General features: G+C 32.6%; 8 non-coding genes across 8 annotated transcripts; all 8 read right to left on the bottom strand.

The window, feature by feature from the left end:
* Positions 1 to 804: 804 nt before the first annotated feature.
* On the bottom strand, positions 805 to 878 carry TRNAI-AAU (transfer RNA isoleucine (anticodon AAU)). Its single transcript has one exon. It is a non-coding gene; the product is annotated as a tRNA-Ile (tRNA).
* Positions 879 to 2,467: 1,589 nt separating this feature from the next.
* TRNAI-AAU (transfer RNA isoleucine (anticodon AAU)) lies at positions 2,468 to 2,541 on the bottom strand. The gene has a single exon. It is a non-coding gene; the product is annotated as a tRNA-Ile (tRNA).
* Positions 2,542 to 4,127: 1,586 nt separating this feature from the next.
* TRNAV-AAC (transfer RNA valine (anticodon AAC)) lies at positions 4,128 to 4,201 on the bottom strand. Its single transcript has one exon. It is a non-coding gene; the product is annotated as a tRNA-Val (tRNA).
* A 1,588-nt stretch (positions 4,202 to 5,789) lies between these two features.
* On the bottom strand, positions 5,790 to 5,863 carry TRNAI-AAU (transfer RNA isoleucine (anticodon AAU)). The gene has a single exon. It is a non-coding gene; the product is annotated as a tRNA-Ile (tRNA).
* Positions 5,864 to 7,455: 1,592 nt separating this feature from the next.
* TRNAI-AAU (transfer RNA isoleucine (anticodon AAU)) lies at positions 7,456 to 7,529 on the bottom strand. Its single transcript has one exon. It is a non-coding gene; the product is annotated as a tRNA-Ile (tRNA).
* A 1,586-nt stretch (positions 7,530 to 9,115) lies between these two features.
* TRNAI-AAU (transfer RNA isoleucine (anticodon AAU)) lies at positions 9,116 to 9,189 on the bottom strand. The gene has a single exon. It is a non-coding gene; the product is annotated as a tRNA-Ile (tRNA).
* Positions 9,190 to 11,623: 2,434 nt separating this feature from the next.
* Positions 11,624 to 11,697, bottom strand: TRNAI-AAU (transfer RNA isoleucine (anticodon AAU)). Its single transcript has one exon. It is a non-coding gene; the product is annotated as a tRNA-Ile (tRNA).
* Positions 11,698 to 13,279: 1,582 nt separating this feature from the next.
* Positions 13,280 to 13,353, bottom strand: TRNAI-AAU (transfer RNA isoleucine (anticodon AAU)). The gene has a single exon. It is a non-coding gene; the product is annotated as a tRNA-Ile (tRNA).
* Between the last annotated feature and the right edge of the window lie 174 nt (positions 13,354 to 13,527).

The raw sequence follows: 13,527 nt of genomic DNA, 5'->3' as shown, positions 1-13,527 counted from the left end.
AAAAAATAGGTTACTTTTTATATATTATCATTGGGTTTGGACAAATACTCTACATAATACCTATTGCATCCCTGAGCTTATTAGAAACTTGAAATAATATATATAAAGTATTGAATTTCTTTTCTTTGCATTTAAAAGATGAGTGCACTTCAGTAGATGCCATTGCTCAGGTGAGGGTACCATGGTGTAATTGTTAGCACCCTGGACTTTGAATCTAGTAATCTGAGTTCATATCTCGTGGGAGCTAACATTGTTTATTTTCCTTTTGTTCAAAGCTCCATTTTCATTCAATGTATGAGTATTGCAAATCTTCATTTAAAATTCATATAAATTCCATCATCTTCAGTGGTGTCCTTTGTTTAAACTCATTTTTAAACTTATCAAATCAGAAGTATGTCAAATATTTGGAAATAAGAAAAGATGCAATAAGAATGCAGAGATCCATTACTTGTGCTCTGGTCTTTAGAAATTCTCCATTTTTTTTTAACTTCAGTGTGCACTAATGAGAGGGGAGCACATATCTTCTTCTTCTTCTAGTAACACCTAGTGCCCTCTATGTTTGAGCAGCAATATAATAACTGATTAATTTGCCCTTGCATATCTTAGTTATGTCATATTGCTTGATTTGAGACAAAAGTCACTGAGCCATGTAGAGAAAAATCTTCATCAGCCAAAGGATGACACTCCTACTGGCTTCTGATATGTATTTGAAAAGATTTTGTGATATATGTGTCTATGATGTTTTCAAGTATTCATGCACTCCACGATGAGCTTATTCCATTCTTGTCCTTCAAGAAAAGCAAATGGCCCATACGGGGATCAAACCCGTGACCTTGGCGTTATTAGCACCACGCTCTAACCAACTGAGCTAACCGGCCACAGATATCACTGCAAGCAAACACAAAACTGGCAAATGTACCTCAAAGCACAGATCATATTTTGTTTTTATAGCATTTCATTTTTCAAAAAAAAGCTTAAGCCATAGAGTCACTTGAAGCATGGGTATCATAAAAATGCTCCAGTTTCTTTCCACATTACAAAATAAAAATAAATATTAGATAGGATAATAACAAAGATTAAGGCATCTAGTAATAGTATAAAAATAGACAATTTAGACTAGGAGTAAATGCAAATCTAAGCAAAATCAATCTAAAAAATCTAATACACAATTTTTAATTGTAAATTTACAGATTGTTGAAAAAGATAATCCCAGGATGTAATCCATTATGTATTAAATTTAGTATGTTTTACCAAGTTGTGTATGAATAACTTTTAACACAAAAAAATATATATTGGGGAAGTAGCTTAATGTGCCCATTGGAAATAAAGAATGCTAGCCCATTTTGGAATGCAAAGCTTAAGAAAATACAAACTTCAATCCATAGGAAAGCACTTTTTATTCAGTCTACACTCTGTAATCATACTATAGCTTAATTTACAAATTGTGATGTCATTATCAGACTTAACTCACAAGAGACTTTCATCCTTGGTCTATAAAAAAGGCAGTCCTCTGTTATAAAGCTTGAAACAATTGTAAGTGGCTGATATGCAAATATGGAAATACAGAAAAACTGTCAATTCATTGCTAGGATAACATAAGGGGTGATGCTCCAACTGAAATTGGTCCTAGGCATTTAGGTTTCTAGTATCTATCTTCTCCTTTAAAAAATAGGTTACTTTTTATATATTATCATTGGGTTTGGACAAATATTCTACATAATACCTATTGCATCCCTGAGCTTATTAGAAACTTGAAATAATATATATAAAGTATTGAATTTCTTTTCTTTGCATTTAAAAGATGAGCGCACTTCAGTAGATGCCATTGCTCAGGTGAGGGTTCCATGGTGTAATTGTTAGCACCCTGGACTTTGAATCTAGTAATCTGAGTTCATATCTCGTGGGAGCTAACATTGTTTATTTTCCTTTTGTTCAAAGCTCCATTTTCATTCAATGTATGAGTATTGCAAATCTTCATTTAAAATTCATATAAATTCCATCATCTTCAGTGGTGTCCTTTGTTTAAACTCATTTTTAAACTTATAAAATCAGAAGTATGTCAAATATTTGGAAATAAGAAAAGATGCAATAAGAATGCAGAGATCCATTACTTGTGCTCTGGTCTTTAGAAATTCTCCATTTTTTTTTTACTTCAGTGTGCACTAATGAGAGGGGAGCACATATCTTCTACTTCTTCTAGTAACACCTAGTGCCCTCTATGTTTGAGCAGCATTATAATAACTGATTAATTTGCCCTTGCATATCTTAGTTATGCCATATTGCTTGATTTGAGACAAAAGTCACTGAGCCATGTAGAGAAAAATCTTCATCAGCCAAAGGATGACACTCCCACTGGCTTCTGATATGTATTTGAAGAGATTTTGTGATATATGTGTCTATGATGTTTTCAAGTATTCATGCACTCCACGATGAGCTTATTCCATTCTTGTCCATCAAGAAAAGCAAATGGCCCATACGGGGATCGAACTCGTGACCTTGGCGTTATTAGCACCACGCTCTAACCAACTGAGCTAACAGGCCACAGATAACACTGCCAGCAAACACAAAACTGGCAAATGTACCTCAAAGCACAGATCATATTTTGTTTTTATAGCATTTCATTTTTCAAAAAAAAGTTTAAGCCATAGAGTCACTTGAAGCATGGGTATCATAAAAATGCTCCAGTTTCTTTCCACATTACAAAATAAAAATAAATATTAGATAGGATAATAACAAAGATTAAGGCATCTACTAATAGTATAAAAATAGACAATTTAGACAAGGAGTATATGCAAATCTAAGCAAAATCAATCTAAAAAATCTAATACACAATTTTTAATTGTAAATTTACAGATTGTTGAAAAAGATAATCCCAGGATGTAATCCATTATGTATTAAATTTAGTATGTTTTACCAAGTTGTGTATGAATAACTTTTAACAAAAAAATATATATATATTGGGGAAGTAGCTTAATGTGCCCATTGGAAATAAAGAATGCTAGCCCATTTTGGAATGCAAAGCTTAAGAAAATACAAACTTCAATCCATAGGAAAGCACTTTTTATTTAGTCTACACTCTGCAATCATACTATATCTTAATTTACAAATTGTGATGTCATTATCAGACTTAACTCACAAGAGACTTTCATCCTTGGTCTATAAAAAAGGCAGTCCTCTGTTATAAAGCTTGAAACAATTGTAAGTGGCTGATATGCAAATATGGAAATACAGAAAAACTGTCAATTCAATGCTAGGATAACATAAGGGGTGATGCTCCAACTGAAATTGGTCCTAGGCATTTAGGTTTCTAGTATCTATCTTCTCCTTTAAAAAATAGGTTACTTTTTATATATTATCATTGGTTTTGGACAAATATTCTACATAATACCTATTGCATCCCTGAGCTTATTAGAAACTTGAAATAATATATATAAAGTATTGAATTTCTTTTCTTTGCATTTAAAAGATGAGCGCACTTCAGTAGATGCCATTGCTCAGGTGAGGGTTCCATGGTGTAATTTTTAGCACCCTGGACTTTGAATCTAGTCATCTGAGTTCATATCTCGTGGGAGCTAACATTGTTTATTTTCCTTTTGTTCAAAGCTCCATTTTCATTCAATGTATGAGTTTTGCAAATCTTCATTTAAAAATCATATAAATTCCATCATCTTCAGTGGTGTCCTTTGTTTAAACTCATTTTTAAACTTATCAAATCAGAAGTATGTCAAATATTTGGAAATAAGAAAACATGCAATAAGAATGCAGAGATCCATTACTTGTGCTCTGGTCTTTAGAAATTCTCCATTTTTTTACTTCAGTGTGCACTAATGAGAGGGGAGCACATATCTCCTTCTTCTTCTAGTAACACCTAGTGCCCTCTATGTTTGAGCAGCAATATAACTGATTAATTTGCCCTTGCATATCTTAGTTATGCCATATTGCTTGATTTGAGACAAAAGTCACTGAGCCATGTAGAGAAAAATCTTCATCAGCCAAAGGATGACACTCCTACTGGCTTCTGATATGTATTTGAAAAGATTTTGTGATATATGTGTCTATGATGTTTTCAAGTATTCATGCACTCCACCGATGAGCTTATTCCATTCTTGTCCATCAATAAAAGCAAATGGCCCATACAGGGATCGAACCCTTGACCTTGGTGTTGTTAGCACCACACTCTAACCAACTGAGCTAACCGGCCACAGATATTACTGCAAGAAAACACAAAACTGGCAAATGTACCTCAAAGCACAGATCATATTTTGTTTTTATAGCATTTCATTTTTCAAAAAAAAGCTTAAGCCATAGAGTCACTTGAAGCATGGGTATCATAAAAATGCTCCAGTTTCTTTCCACATTACAAAATAAAAATAAATATTAGATAGGATAATAACAAAGATTAAGGCATCTACTAATAGTATAAAAATAGACAATTTAGACAAGGAGTATATGCAAATCTAAGCAAAATCAATCTAAAAAATCTAATACACAATTTTTAATTGTAAATTTACAGATTGTTGAAAAAGATAATCCCAGGATGTAATCCATTATGTATTAAATTTATTATGTTTTACCAAGTTGTGTATGAATAACTTTTAACACAAAAAAATATATATTGGGGAAGTAGCTTAATGTGCCCATTGGAAATAAAGAATGCTAGCCCATTTTGGAATGCAAAGCTTTAGAAAATACAAACTTCAATCCATAGGAAAGCACTTTTTATTCAGTCTACACTCTGTAATCATACTATAGCTTAATTTACAAATTGTGATGTCATTATCAGACTTAACTCACAAGAGACTTTCATCCTTGGTCTATAAAAAAGGCAGTCCTCTGTTATAAAGCTTGAAACAATTGTAAGTGGCTGATATGCAAATATGGAAATACAGAAAAACTGTCAATTCAATGCTAGGATAACATAAGGGGTGATGCTCCAACTGAAATTGGTCCTAGGCATTTAGGTTTCTAGTATCTATCTTCTCCTTTAAAAAATAGGTTACTTTTTATATATTATCATTGGGTTTGGACAAATACTCTACATAATACCTATTGCATCCCTGAGCTTATTAGAAACTTGAAATAATATATATAAAGTATTGAATTTCTTTTCTTTGCATTTAAAAGATGAGTGCACTTCAGTAGATGCCATTGCTCAGGTGAGGGTACCATGGTGTAATTGTTAGCACCCTGGACTTTGAATCTAGTAATCTGAGTTCGTATCTCGTGGGAGCTAACATTGTTTATTTTCCTTTTGTTCAAAGCTCCATTTTCATTCAATGTATGAGTATTGCAAATCTTCATTTAAAATTCATATAAATTCCATCATCTTCAGTGGTGTCCTTTGTTTAAACTCATTTTTAAACTTATCAAATCAGAAGTATGTCAAATATTTGGAATTAAGAAAAGATGCAATAAGAATGCAGAGATCCATTACTTGTGCTCTGGTCTTTAGAAATTCTCCATTTTTTTTTACTTCAGTGTGCACTAATGAGAGGGGAGCACATATCTTCTTCTTCTTCTAGTAACACCTAGTGCCCTCTATGTTTGAGCAGCAATATAATAACTGATTAATTTGCCCTTGCATATCTTAGTTATGTCATATTGCTTGATTTGAGACAAAAGTCACTGAGCCATGTAGAGAAAAATCTTCATCAGCCAAAGTATGACACTCCTACTGGCTTCTGATATGTATTTGAAAAGATTTTGTGATATATGTGTCTATGATGTTTTCAAGCATTCATGCACTCCACGATGAGCTTATTCCATTCTTGTCCTTCAAGAAAAGCAAATGGCCCATACGGGGATCGAACCCGTGACCTTGGCGTTATTAGCACCACGCTCTAACCAACTGAGCTAACCGGCCACAGATATCACTGCAAGCAAACACAAAACTGGCAAATGTACCTCAAAGCACAGATCATATTTTGTTTTTATAGCATTTCATTTTTCAAAAAAAAGCTTAAGCCGTAGAGTCACTTGAAGCATGGGTATCATAAAAATGCTCCAGTTTCTTTCCACATTACAAAATAAAAATAAATATTAGATAGGATAATAACAAAGATTAAGGCATCTAGTAATAGTATAAAAATAGACAATTTAGACTAGGAGTAAATGCAAATCTAAGCAAAATCAATCTAAAAAATCTAATACACAATTTTTAATTGTAAATTTACAGATTGTTGAAAAAGATAATCCCAGGATGTAATCCATTATGTATTAAATTTAGTATGTTTTACCAAGTTGTGTATGAATAACTTTTAACACAAAAAAATATATATTGGGGAAGTAGCTTAATGTGCCCATTGGAAATAAAGAATGCTAGCCCATTTTGGAATGCAAAGCTTAAGAAAATACAAACTTCAATCCATAGGAAAGCACTTTTTATTCAGTCTACACTCTGTAATCATACTATAGCTTAATTTACAAATTGTGATGTCATTATCAGACTTAACTCACAAGAGACTTTCATCCTTGGTCTATAAAAAAGGCAGTCCTCTGTTATAAAGCTTGAAACAATTGTAAGTGGCTGATATGCAAATATGGAAATACAGAAAAACTGTCAATTCATTGCTAGGATAACATAAGGGGTGATGCTCCAACTGAAATTGGTCCTAGGCATTTTGTTTTCTAGTATCTATCTTCTCCTTTAAAAAATAGGTTACTTTTTATATATTATCATTGGGTTTGGACAAATATTCTACATAATACCTATTGCATCCCTGAGCTTATTAGAAACTTGAAATAATATATATAAAGTATTGAATTTCTTTTCTTTGCATTTAAAAGATGAGCGCACTTCAGTAGAAGCCATTGCTCAGGTGAGGGTTCCATGGTGTAATTGTTAGCACCCTGGACTTTGAATCTAGTAATCTGAGTTCATATCTCGTGGGAGCTAACATTGTTTATTTTCCTTTTGTTCAAAGCTCCATTTTCATTCAATGTATGAGTATTGCAAATCTTCATTTAAAATTCATATAAATTCCATCATCTTCAGTGGTGTCCTTTGTTTAAACTCATTTTTAAACTTATCAAATCAGAAGTATGTCAAATATTTGGAAATAAGAAAAGATGCAATAAGAATGCAGAGATCCATTACTTGTGCTCTGGTCTTTAGAAATTCTCCATTTTTTTTTAACTTCAGTGTGCACTAATGAGAGGGGAGCACATATCTTCTTCTTCTTCTTCTAGTAACACCTAGTGCCCTCTATGTTTGAGCAGCAATATAATAACTGATTAATTTGCCCTTGCATATCTTAGTTATGTCATATTGCTTGATTTGAGACAAAAGTCACTGAGCCATGTAGAGAAAAATCTTCATCAGCCAAAGGATGACACTCCCACTGGCTTCTGATATGTATTTGAAGAGATTTTGTGATATATGTGTCTATGATGTTTTCAAGTATTCAGCCACTCCACGATGAGCTTATTCCATTCTTGTCCATCAAGAAAAGCAAATGGCCCATACGGGGATCGAACTCGTGACCTTGGCGTTATTAGCACCACGCTCTAACCAACTGAGCTAACAGGCCACAGATAATACTGCCAGCAAACACAAAACTGGCAAATGTACCTCAAAGCACAGATCATATTTTGTTTTTATAGCATTTCATTTTTCAAAAAAAAGTTTAAGCCATAGAGTCACTTGAAGCATGGGTATCATAAAAATGCTCCAGTTTCTTTCCACATTACAAAATAAAAATAAATATTAGATAGGATAATAACAAAGATTAAGGCATCTACTAATAGTATAAAAATAGACAATTTAGACAAGGAGTATATGCAAATCTAAGCAAAATCAATCTAAAAAATCTAATACACAATTTTTAATTGTAAATTTACAGATTGTTGAAAAAGATAATCCCAGGATGTAATCCATTATGTATTAAATTTAGTATGTTTTACCAAGTTGTGTATGAATAACTTTTAACAAAAAAATATATATATATTGGGGAAGTAGCTTAATGTGCCCATTGGAAATAAAGAATGCTAGCCCATTTGGAATGCAAAGCTTAAGAAAATACAAACTTCAATCCATAGGAAAGCACTTTTTATTTAGTCTACACTCTGTAATCATACTATATCTTAATTTACAAATTGTGATGTCATTATCAGACTTAACTCACAAGAGACTTTCATCCTTGGTCTATAAAAAAGGCAGTCCTCTGTTATAAAGCTTGAAACAATTGTAAGTGGCTGATATGCAAATATGGAAATACAGAAAAACTGTCAATTCAATGCTAGGATAACATAAGGGGTGATGCTCCAACTGAAATTGGTCCTAGGCATTTAGGTTTCTAGTATCTATCTTCTCCTTTAAAAAATAGGTTACTTTTTATATATTATCATTGGTTTTGGACAAATATTCTACATAATACCTATTGCATCCCTGAGCTTATTAGAAACTTGAAATAATATATATAAAGTATTGAATTTCTTTTCTTTGCATTTAAAAGATGAGCGCACTTCAGTAGATGCCATTGCTCAGGTGAGGGTTCCATGGTGTAATTTTTAGCACCCTGGACTTTGAATCTAGTCATCTGAGTTCATATCTCGTGGGAGCTAACATTGTTTATTTTCCTTTTGTTCAAAGCTCCATTTTCATTCAATGTATGAGTTTTGCAAATCTTCATTTAAAAATCATATAAATTCCATCATCTTCAGTGGTGTCCTTTGTTTAAACTCATTTTTAAACTTATCAAATCAGAAGTATGTCAAATATTTGGAAATAAGAAAACATGCAATAAGAATGCAGAGATCCATTACTTGTGCTCTGGTCTTTAGAAATTCTCCATTTTTTTTACTTCAGTGTGCACTAATGAGAGGGGAGCACATATCTCCTTCTTCTTCTAGTAACACCTAGTGCCCTCTATGTTTGAGCAGCAATATAACTGATTAATTTGCCCTTGCATATCTTAGTTATGCCATATTGCTTGATTTGAGACAAAAGTCACTGAGCCATGTAGAGAAAAATCTTCATCAGCCAAAGGATGACACTCCTACTGGCTTCTGATATGTATTTGAAAAGATTTTGTGATATATGTGTCTATGATGTTTTCAAGTATTCATGCACTCCACCGATGAGCTTATTCCATTCTTGTCCATCAATAAAAGCAAATGGCCCATACAGGGATCGAACCCTTGACCTTGGTGTTATTAGCACCACACTCTAACCAACTGAGCTAACCGGCCACAGATATTACTGCAAGAAAACACAAAACTGGCAAATGTACCTCAAAGCACAGATCATATTTTGTTTTTATAGCATTTCATTTTTCAAAAAAAAGCTTAAGCCATAGAGTCACTTGAAGCATGGGTATCATAAAAATGCTCCAGTTTCTTTCCACATTACAAAATAAAAATAAATATTAGATAGGATAATAACAAAGATTAAGGCATCTAGTAATAGTATAAAAATAGATAATTTAGACTAGGAGTAAATGCAAATCTAAGCAAAATCAATCTAAAAAATCTAATACACAATTTTTAATTGTAAATTTACAGATTGTTGAAAAAGATAATCCCAGGATGTAATCCATTATGTATTAAATTTAGTATGTTTTACCAAGTTGTGTATGAATAACTTTTAACACAAAAAAATATATATTGGGGAAGTAGCTTAATGTGCCCATTGGAAATAAAGAATGCTAGCCCATTTTGGAATGCAAAGCTTAAGAAAATACAAACTTCAATCCATAGGAAAGCACTTTTTATTTAGTCTACACTCTGTAATCATACTATAGCTTAATTTACAAATTGTGATGTCATTATCAGACTTAACTCACAAGAGACTTTCATCCTTGGTCTATAAAAAAGGCAGTCCTCTGTTATAAAGCTTGAAACTGGCTTCTGATATGTATTTGAAGAGATTTTGTGATATATGTGTCTATGATGTTTTCAAGTATTCATGCACTCCACCGATGAGCTTATTCCATTCTTGTCCATCAAGAAAAGCAAATGGCCCATACGGGGATAGAACCCTTGACTTTGGCATTATTAACACCACGCTCTAACCAACTGAGCTAACCGGCCACAGATGTTATTGCAAGCAAACACAAAACTGGCAAATGTACCTCAAAGCACAGATCATATTTTGTTTTTATAGCATTTCTTTTTTAAAAAAAAAAAAAAGCTTAAGACATAGAGTCACTTGAAGCATGGGTATCATAAAAATGCTCCAGTTTCTTTCCACATTACAAAATAAAAATAAATATTAGATAGGATAATAACAAAGATTAAGGCACCTAGTAATAGTATAAAAATAGACAATTTAGAACAGGAGTATATGCAAATCTAAGCAAAATCAATCTGAAAAATCTAATACACAATTTTTTATTGTAAATTTACAGATTGTTGAAAAAGATAATCCCAGGATGTAATCCATTATGTATTAAATTTAGTATGTTTTTCCAAGTTGTGTATGAATAACTTTTAACACAAAAAAAATATATATTGGGGAAGTAGCTTAATGTGCCCATTGGAAATAAAGAATGCTAGCCCATTTTGGAATGCAAAGCTTAAGAAAATACAAACTTCAATCCATAGGAAAGCACTTTTTATTCAGTCTACACTCTGTAATCATACTATAGCTTAATTTACAAATTGTGATGTCATTATCAGACTTAACTCACAAGAGACTTTCATCCTTGGTCTATAAAAAAGGCAGTCCTCTGTTATAAAGCTTGAAACAATTGTAAGTGGCTGATATGCAAATATGGAAATACAGAAAAACTGTCAATTAAATGCTAGGATAACATAAGGGGTGATGTTCCAACTGAAATTGGTCCTAGGCATTTAGGTTTCTAGTATCTATCTTCTCCTTTAAAAAATAGGTTACTTTTTATATATTATCATTGGGTTTGGACAAATATTCTACATAATACCTATTGCATCCCTGAGCTTATTAGAAACTGGAAATAATATATATAAAGTATTGAATTTCTTTTCTTTGCATTTAAAAGATGAGCGCACTTCAATAGATGCCATTGCTCAGGCGAGGGTTCCATGGTGTAATTGTTAGCACCCTGGACTTTGAATCTAGTAATCTGAGTTCATATCTCGTGGGAGCTAACATTGTTTATTTTCCTTTTGTTCAAAGCTCCATTTTCATTCAATGTATGAGTATTGCAAATCTTCATTTAAAATTCATATAAATTCCATCATCTTCAGTGGTGTCCTTTGTTTAAACTCATTTTTAAACTTATCAAATCAGAAGTATGTCAAATATTTGGAAATAAGAAAAGATGCAATAAGAATGCAGAGATCCATTACTTGTGCTCTGGTCTTTAGAAATTCTCCATTTTTTTTTACTTCAGTGTGCACTAATGAGAGGGGAGCACATATCTTCTACTTCTTCTAGTAACACCTAGTGCCCTCTATGTTTGAGCAGCATTAAAATAACTGATTAATTTGCCCTTGCATATCTTAGTTATGCCATATTACTTGATTTGAAACAAATGTCACTGAGCCATGTAGAGAAAAATCTTCATCAGCCAAAGGATGACACTCCCACTGGCTTCTGATATGTATTTGAAGAGATTTTGTGATATATGTGTCTATGATGTTTTCAAGTATTCATGCACTCCACGATGAGCTTATTCCATTCTTGTCCATCAAGAAAAGCAAATAGCCCTTACGTGGATCGAACCCGTGACCTTGGCGTTATTAGCACCACACTCTAACCAACTGAGCTAACAGGCCACACATATTACTGCCAGCAAACACAAAACTGGCAAATGTACCTCAAAGCACAGATCATATTTTGTTTTTATAGCATTTCATTTTTCAAAAAAAAAGCTTAAACCATAGAGTCACTTGAAGCATGGGTATCATAAAAATGCTCCAGTTTCTTTCCACATTACAAAATAAAAATAAATATTAGATAGGATAATAACAAAGATTAAGGCATCTACTAATAGTATAAAAATAGACAATTTATACTAGGAGTATATGCAAATCTAAGCAAAATCAATCTAAAAAATCTAATACACAATTTTTAATTGTAAATTTACAGATTGTTGAAAAAGATAATCCCAGGATGTAATCCATTATGTATTAAATTTAGTATGTTTTACCAAGTTGTGTATGAATAACTTTAAAAAAAAATATATATATATTGGGGAAGTAGCTTAATGTGCCCATTGGAAATAAAGAATGCTAGCCCATTTTGGAATGCAAAGCTTAAGAAAATACAAACTTCAATCCATAGGAAAGCACTTTTTATTTAGTCTACACTCTGTAATCATACTATAGCTTAATTTACAAATTGTGATGTCATTATCAGACTTAACTCACAAGAGACTTTCATCCTTGGTCTATAAAAAAGGCAGTCCTCTGTTATAAAGCTTGAAACAATTGTAAGTGGCTGATATGCAAATATGGAAATACAGAAAAACTGTCAATTCAATGCTAGGATAACATAAGGGGTGATGCTCCAACTGAAATTGGTCCTAGGCATTTAGGTTTCTAGTATCTATCTTCTCCTTTAAAAAATAGGTTACTTTTTATATATTATCATTGGTTTTGGACAAATATTCTACATAATACCTATTGCATCCCTGAGCTTATTAGAAACTTGAAATAATATATATAAAGTATTGAATTTCTTTTCTTTGCATTAAAAAGATGAGTGCACTTCAGTAGATGCCATTGCTCAGGTGAGGGTTCCATGGTGTAATTGTTAGCACCCTGGACTTTGAATCTAGTAATCTGAGTTCATATCTCGTTGGAGCTAACATTGTTTATTTTCCTTTTGTTCAAAGCTCCATTTTCATTCAATGTATGAGTATTGCAAATCTTCATTTAAAATTCATATAAATTCCATCATCTTCAGTGGTGTCCTTTGTTTAAACTCATTTTTAAACTTATCAAATCAGAAGTATGTCAAATATTTGGAAATAAGAAAAGATGCAATAAGAATGCAGAGATCCATTACTTGTGCTCTGGTCTTTAGAAATTCTCCATTTTTTTTACTTCAGTGTGCACTAATGAGAGGGAAGCTCATATCTTCTTCTTCTAGTAACACCTAGTGCCCTCTATGTTTGAGCAGCAATATAACTGATTAATTTGCCCTTGCATATCTTAGTTATGCCATATTGCTTGATTTGAGACAAAAGTCACTGAGCCATGTAGAGAAAAATCTTCATCAGCCAAAGGATGACACTCCCACTGGCTTCTGATATGTATTTGAAGAGATTTTGTGATATATGTGTCTATGATGTTTTCAAGTATTCATGCACTCCACGATGAGCTTATTCCATTCTTGTCCATCAAGAAAAGCAAATGGCCCATACGGGGATCGAACTCGTGACCTTGGCGTTATTAGCACCACGCTCTAACCAACTGAGCTAACAGGCCACAGATATTACTGCCAGCAAACACAAAACTGGCAAATGTACCTCAAAGCACAGATCATATTTTGTTTTTATAGCATTTCATTTTTCAAAAAAAAGCTTAAGCCATAGAGTCACTTGAAGCATGGGTATCATAAAAATGCTCCAGTTTCTTTCCACATTACAAAATAAAAATAAA

This window comes from Pseudophryne corroboree, unplaced genomic scaffold (assembly GCF_028390025.1).
Source record: "Pseudophryne corroboree isolate aPseCor3 unplaced genomic scaffold, aPseCor3.hap2 scaffold_822, whole genome shotgun sequence".
Classification (NCBI taxonomy): domain Eukaryota; kingdom Metazoa; phylum Chordata; class Amphibia; order Anura; family Myobatrachidae; genus Pseudophryne; species Pseudophryne corroboree.
Note: the sequence above shows the minus strand (reverse complement) of the source record. Positions and strands in the feature narration are given on the sequence as shown.